A 7,816-nucleotide genomic window follows, 5' to 3' on the forward strand; every position below is an offset into this window, starting at 1 on the left:
AATTAAAAAAAAAAGTAGCCCCAAATAAGAAGCAGCTCTGAAAAAGAAAATATAACTTAAGATATTTGAAAAAAGCAAGGTGAATACAGGTTCAAAAATAATTAAGATACATTTTCCTAAGGCTACCTAGAATTAGGCTTTAAAGAATTCTACCATTTCAAGTTTACCACTAGTTACTAGATACCTATTTACAAACAAAATGTTCACTTTTTTTGTTCCTTTATCAAGAGAAAAATCTACCTTCAGACTATGAGGGTGGTGATGAGGAAGGACTAGAAAACAAGATTCAAACAATCCCATGCAAATATCACATTTTTCAAATGGAAGAACTCCAAACTGCACTAGAAGTTCCAATCACTAAGACACTTTCCATTGAAATGATTTAAGTTCAACTACATGGCACCAAGGTTTAGGCCTAATATAGGCCTGACAACCAAGTCCTTGTTTTCTGGAAGAAAGGCCTCAAAAATCCCACTCAATTCCACATAACAATACTTCAAAGACCGATTAGGTTTTCATTTCCTTAATATTTTTGTTTTTGACTTCTATTCTTAAAGACTAGATTAAAACTTAGATCATTTCCCAGAAGGCATTGCTTCCCTTTGCTCTATGAAAGAGTCCACCAAGACCTCTTTCTCAAAACCATCTAGCTCCCAGCCTCCAGCCTGTGCTTGTGATGCACCTTTCTCAACATCCATCCTGCCTTTCTTCACTGCACTGCACAAGCTAACAGATTAAGTATCTGTTTTCTTACATTAACTCCCTAGGATTTGCTAAGGTTTTTGCAAGTCACTAGGTAACACATACAGTCCTAAGGAAATAATGCCACTTAAAAATCAGCACTGGGCACTAATTAAAGCGAGCTTGTGTGTGTCCACTGCCTTAAACTAAAAGTGAGGCATTGCTTACAAACTGTGACGAGCCGCCCTCCACAGGCTGGCTCACCACTCCTGCCCATTGGCTGCTTTTCCAAGGAAGTATACATTAACCAGATGACGATTGAGGCGCCTGCTGCAATCCTCTTCCCTTCTGAAAGACTGATCACAGAAAACACAAACTCTCCCTCGGTCATTCCAACTGCCAACCCCTTCTTCCCACCTTCCGAACCTGCTTCCTGTGGCACTGGCCGAGCCCCACGCAGCCCAGAATCATCACTTCCCTTGGACATACCATCACTCAAGTCACTTCCATCATGGCTGTGGACACTCCCGTCCTCATCAATGTCCGGTGACTCGTCCTCAGCCAAAGTGATAGGAGGCGAGGCCGCCACGGTTGGCGATGGGACAGGAGGCAATGGCGACGCCGGTTTGGGTGCTGAGGCTTTCACAGGGACACTGTCTGGGTTCTGCTCAGTGTCCACTTCCATTTCACAAAGCCCAGCTGAACCAGTCTGACAGCATGCAACGTTTCACCACCTGACCCACCTGAGTTTTGTTCCGAGGATAAGACACTGGTAGATTCCCTGGGAGAAGCAAGGGCAGCTAGACTCTTGCCAGCTTCCTCTGTTCCCACTTTCTTGTGAGGGGCCATTTTATCTCCTTCCCCATCAGAGCCAATTTCTTGGTCCTTAGGTGTCTCGTCTCCTCCTGAGCCTCCCCTTGGAAGATCCTGTGTGTGCCTGCCTCCCCTCAGAAGCTGGCCATCTCTAACAGGCACTTAGCCAACTTCAACAAGGACTTGCTCCCACCGAACCACCTCACTCCGCATGCCCAACTTCTCCTTGGTACTCTCTTTTCGGGGAGAAGACCTTTTGGTGACTGGTTTCACTTGAAGAGGTGGCTCCATGACAGCAGGAGGCTCTCCCTGAACAGATCCCATGTGAGGAGGCCCTGTCTGAGCAACCTCCACCTGAGCATGGTCCAAAGGACAAAGCAGCCTCTTCTGACAATGTCCCCGCTGAGACTCCATGGGAGGAGGCTGTTCCATCTGAGTAAGCTCCATGGGAAGAGGCTGCTCCATCCCTGGAGGCTCCGTGGGAGGAGGCGGCTCCCTCTGAGGAGGCTCCAGGGGAGAAGGCAGTTCCCTCTGAGCAGGCTCCAGGGGAGGAGGCAGCTCCCTCTGAGGAGGCTCCAGGGGAGAAGGCAGCTCCATCTGAGCAGGCCCAGTCTGAGCAATATCCATGGGAGAAGGAAGCCCGGGCTGAGTAGAGCCTATAGGGGTGACCACCACCTAAGTGAGCCTAGGACCGGAAGAGACCTCCTCCTGAGCCAGCTCCATGGAAGGAGGCTCTGCCGGAGCCGTCTCCTTCTGCGTCTCCTGAGCAGGTCTGCTGCCCTTCTCACTTGACTTACCTTTTTGAGGTTTCTTCTTTGCACCTTTTTTAATGGAAGTATTTTGCTTTTTATTGACCCCCTTAGTCTCCTCTATCTTGCTGTCATCTTTTGGCACCTCAGCACTATTTTTGGATTTGCTTTCCATCTTTTTTTTTTTCTTTTTTGTCACTGGTTCCTCGTTCACAGGCTCATCTGATGGATGGGCTTCAGCATCCACCTTTCTTTTGTTCTTCTTGGCTTTACTGACTTTTTCTTTATTATTTCCTGTATGTACATCTATGTGTTTCGTCACTGCTACCTTAGTCTCCGTCGCGGATTTCCGAGTTCTGGTAGTTACCTGGACCACTGAGGCATTGCCACAAGACTTCTTCTCTTTTGAAACATCCTTTTTTTCTAGATATTAGGATAGCTACACCAGCTTGTTTCTTAGGTCCATTTGCTTGGAAAGCCTTTTCCCAGCCCTTTACTTGGAGGTAGTGTCTGTCTTTGAAGTTAAGGTGTGTTTCTTGTATGCAGCAGATGGATGGGTCCTGTTTTCTTATCCATTCTGTTAGCCTATATCTTTTTTTTTTTTTTTTTTGCTTCAAACTGTATGGCCGTGGCAGGCTTCTTGCTAACTGTTCTTATAGCTTAAATTAATCCATTTCCATAAATCTATACCTTGCCACGTGGCTGGTGGCTTACCGGCATCTTCACATGCTGCTGGTCATGGCAGTGGCTGGCTGTGTCTCTCTCAGCCTATGTCTTTTTATAGGTGAGTTGAGACTATTGATATTGATGGATATTAATGATCAGTGATTGTTAATTCCTGTTATTTTTTGTGGTTGTGTTGTGTTGTCCTTCTGTGGTGTATGTTGGTGTGGGATTATCTATTGCTTGATTTTTCATGGATGTGTTTAGCTTCTTTGGGTTGAATTTTCCCTTCTAGTGCTTTCTGTAGGGCTGGGTTTGTGGACAGGTATTGATTAAATCTGGTTTTATCCTGGAATATTTTGTTTACTCCACCTATGGTGATTGAGAGTTTTGCTGGGTATAATAGTCTGGGTTGGCATCCGTGGTCTCTTAGTGTCTGCATGAGATTTGTCCATGATCTTCTAGCTTTCATAGTCTCTATTGAGTAGTCTGGTGTTATTCTGATGGGTTTGCCTTTATATGTTACTTGGTCTTTTTCCTTTGCGGCTCTTAATATTTGTTCTTTGTTCTCTGTGTTTAGTGTTTTGATTATTATGTGGCGAGGGGACTTTTTTTTTGGATCCAGCCTGTTCGGTGTTCTGTAAGCTTCTTGTATCTTCATAAGTATTTCTTTCTTTAGGTTAGGAAAGTTTTCTTCTATGATTTTGTTGAATATATTTTCTGTGCCTTTGAGTTGGTATTCTTCTCCTCCTTCTATCCCTATTATTCTTAGGTTTGGTCTTTTCATGTTGTCCCAAATTTCCTGGATGTTTTGTGTTAGGACTTTTTTGTCTTTATTGTTTTCTTTGACTGACAAATCTATTTTCTCTATCGAGTCTTCAGTGTCAGAGATTCTCTGTTCCATCTCTTGCAGTCGGTTGGTTATGCTTGCTTCTGTAGTTCCTGTTCGTTTAGTCAGGATTTCTATTTCCAGCATTCCCTCAGCATGTGTTTTCTTTATTGTCTCAAATTCATTTTTCAGATCTTGGAATGTTTCTTTCATCTGTTTAATTGCTTTTTCTTGGCTTGATTTGATTTCTTCCCATTTTTTTGTTCGTTTTTTCTTCCATTTCTTTAAGGGAGTTTTTTATTTTCTCTTTAATGGAGTTTCTCATTTCCTCTTTAAGTAAAGTTTTTATTTCCTCTTTAAGGTAGTTTTTCACTTCCTGTTTAAGGAAAGTTTTTATTTCCTCTTTAAGGTAGTTTTTCATTTCCTCTTTAAGGAAAGTTTTTATTTCCTCTTTGAAGGAATGTTTTATTTCTTCTTTAAGGGCCTCTATCATCTTCTTAAAGTCATTTTTAGGGTTGATTTCTTCTGTTTCTTCTGTCATGGTATGTTTAGGTCTTGCAGGTGTAGAATCACTAGGTTCTGATGTTGCCATATAGGTCTTTATGTTGTTGCCTGTATTTTTGCACTGGCGTCTACTCATCTTTTCCTCTGTGCGGTGCAGGTGGTGTCTGTGTCTGAGAGTGCTTCTCTTGTTCTAATTTTTAGCCTTGGTTTAGTAGGGGTTCTTGGTTAAATTGGTGCTGTTGGGCTGTTTCTTCAGGGACAGCTGATTTCAGTCAGTGAATTATATACTTATCATTCTGGTGATCTGGTTTAGTGGCTGGGTAGTGCCTTCTTCTATGTTCCCAGGTCACATTCTGTTCATTTGTCAACTCCTCAGCTGATCTTGTTTCTTCAGACTTCAAACTGTAGGCATCTGAATCCTCTCCCAGATGGGTTTCAGCTGAGCAGGATAGTCTCCCCAACACCTCCAAGTTGTTGGGTTTCACAGGATCAGCAGTTGGGCCCTGGGTTGTCCCCAGACGGAGTGACCAGACTCGCCCTGGTTCTAACCCATGGAGATAGCCTCTTCCCCAGGAGTTGGGGCTAGGGCCATCCCCGTTCCAAGCTGTGTCCGCCCGTCTCCGTCCTGGGCCTGTCCACCCCCATGGCCCGCCGCCACAGGCCCACCTGCGTCCGCTTGTCTCTGCCTCCGGACCTCTATGTCCCTGTCAGCTGCCGCTGGGTCTGTCTGCCTCAGCGGGCCGCCAATGGGCCTGTATGTCTCTGCCAGCTGCCGCTGCGGGCCCACCTACCTCTGCCTGTCACTGTTGCTGGGCCCATCCACCTCTGTGGGCCACCACCTGGCCTGCACGTCCCTGTCGGCCGCCGCCACCGGGCCCGTCCACCTCTGCGAGTCGCCGCTGCGGACCCACCTGCGTCTGCCTGTCTCCACTGCGTGGCCCATGTACTTCTGTGGGCTACCGCCAGACCTGAATGTCTCTGCCGGCCGCTGTCGCCGGGCCCGTCCACCTCTGTCTGCTTATCTTCACCACCGGGCCTGTCCACCTCTGTGGACTGCCGCTGGGCCTGAATGTCTCCACCAGCTGCTGCTGGGCCTGAATGTCCCTGCCGGCTGCCACCGCCCGGCCCGTTTACCTCTGCGGGCCACTGCCACAGGCCTACCTGTGTCTGCTTGTCTCCGCCATCTTGTTATTTCCTTTCTTGAACATGGTCCTATGACAAGCTTAAGAAGTAATCTCAGTGTAGTTGTCAATTGTGTTTTCCTCATGGCTGAAGAAAAGACCTCATGGTCTTGACCATTTCTTTCATGTATGTATTATCAAAAGTATTTGTTTTGAAAACTAATTAAATTAGACATTTGTTGACTTGGTTATTTGGTCTCTCAGCATTTACCTTTTTGAGTTTTGTCTTAGTTGGGGTTTCTACTGTTGTCATGAAGCACCATGACCATAAGCAACTTGGCCAGGACAAGAGCTCATTCAGAGGCAATGGCTGAGTGCTATTAGTGGTTTGCTCTACAGGGCTCGCTAAGCCTGTTTTCTTTTCTTTTCCATTTCCTTAGAAGATGTAGTATGCCTGTATTTGTTTTAAAGTAAGCATGATGTATAAACATGTATCCTTTATTCTTGGGGCAGATAATAAGTGTTGTACCTTTATGTCTAAGGAATATCTTGGCTGAAACAGTAGGGAATCATTTTTGTAGAAAATCCATTTGTCTTTTTTAATTTTTCTTCTTCAATTCTTTTATTATGTACTTGTTTACTTTTCAAAACAACATATTATAAGGTTAAAAATGAATTTTAAATGGAACAGAACCTGAAAGTGTTTGCTTTTGGATGAATGATCAGATTGTGGCTTGAAGGTAATAAACTGAATCTACCTAGAAATGAAAGGAAGATTACAGGAGCTCTCACTTCCCTGGAGGATTTATTATGGTTAATGGTAAGCAAGGATAAGACTTGTCAGGGTAGATGTACCTCAGCGTTCATTTATGGGGAGAGCTGACAACATTATGGACCTCATAAATTGCATTTACAACACATTGATTTATTACCTGATATCTGCTTGAACCCTTACCTCACTTCTTGTGACATCTTGGTGTTGGGTGTCTCTCAGCCATTATGTTACATTCTTCAGCTAATGGGGTCTAAGCCTGCACTCTTATAGCACCCAGGAGAAGCAGACCATGGGAAATATCACAGGGAGCTGGGCCCTCTTACATCAATTGTATGAAGCCAAATGAGAAAAGTGAAATGATACAAATAAGACTGAGAAAATAAAAAATTAACCAGAATTAATCTCTCTACATAGTTTTAATATTAAATTTGAATGCCCTAAATTTCCAGTTAAAAACTATGGTTTTGAAAAATAGACTGAGATATAAAATTGCATCTCTTTTTGTGAAGACATGCCTTGGTGCCAAAAAGTGATCTGATCTTGGTAAATAATGGGACTTGTCACCAAATCTTGTCACTGGGGCACTCTATCCCTAGGACCTATATAGACCCACATTGTACAAGGATAAAACAGTTTCTTGTGAGTTTTCCTTTGACCTCCACAATAACTAGTATTAACAGCAAAATAAGCTCTTACTATCACAAAATACCTCAAAAAGAAAGAGACATATCTTTATTATCTATGCAAAGAAAGGCTGAGAATATCTTATAAGAATTGCACTGTGGAAAAACATCATTCACAGCACTTTTTCTCTTAAAGTAAGTTGAATAAGACTAAAAGAAGGCATCTCTAAGTAAATTTATTTCAATGGACTTGTTTACTTACTCTAAAATATTAATGCCACAATGCTGGACACTGGAAAATAATAATTGAGGTTTAAATAGTTATGAGATAGTGAGAGTGTGGAAGTAAGCAAGAATATTAAATTCAAAAGCAGACAATGTGGTGATGGGGAGAAGTATAAAGGGAAGAGGTAGACCAGAAGGAGAGAATTTAATATAGATAAGAAAGACAATATTATTCTTGGCTCTTTTGGTCCACTTGTCCCCTCTCTCTTGCCTCTTTTCCCTTGCCCCGCTTCCTTCTCTCATGATCCAGTCTCTTCTGCTGGCCATATTCAGTCTACTATTTATTTTCTGTCTCTGTTCATCAGCATAAAATCAACCATGTGACTGGTAGCCATCTTTACTAAGGTTAAAAAGAGTATATGGCATGTAACTTTGCCATCATCTTTATTAAAGTGACCCCGTGGTATAAAACAACTAAAGCAATAGTTACAAAACATTTTATTCACACTGAGCCCTCTGCTAATTATTGTATATCTTTTTTTAATTAAGAAAGCAAGAGCAGGTCTTCAAAATATTTTGGATTAGGATAAATTTTTGTAAGATGATAAATTCCCAAGGTTGTAAAGATATGTTCAGGTAAACAGAAACTGAGTTACAGATTTTTGTCTAACTACTTAGGCCTTTGCTGATTTTTCAACACTGAGCTTCTAGAAAATTTTAGATAAGAAACAAAATGTTTGATAACACGGCAGTATTTGTTAAACCTAAATTTATGAAGTTCTACTCAGATTAACAAAACTCTATTTAGAGATTTATGTCTAACCAGTAACATC

The 7,816-nt window shown here is 42.7% G+C and overlaps 1 pseudogene; it reads right to left on the reverse strand.

Moving 5' to 3' along the window:
• Window positions 1-941: 941 nt before the first annotated feature.
• Window positions 942-5,182, reverse strand: LOC143274463 (RE1-silencing transcription factor pseudogene; annotated as a pseudogene).
• Window positions 5,183-7,816: the final 2,634 nt, after the last annotated feature.

This window comes from Peromyscus maniculatus, chromosome 1, assembly GCF_049852395.1.
Source record: "Peromyscus maniculatus bairdii isolate BWxNUB_F1_BW_parent chromosome 1, HU_Pman_BW_mat_3.1, whole genome shotgun sequence".
Lineage (NCBI taxonomy): Eukaryota > Metazoa > Chordata > Mammalia > Rodentia > Cricetidae > Peromyscus > Peromyscus maniculatus.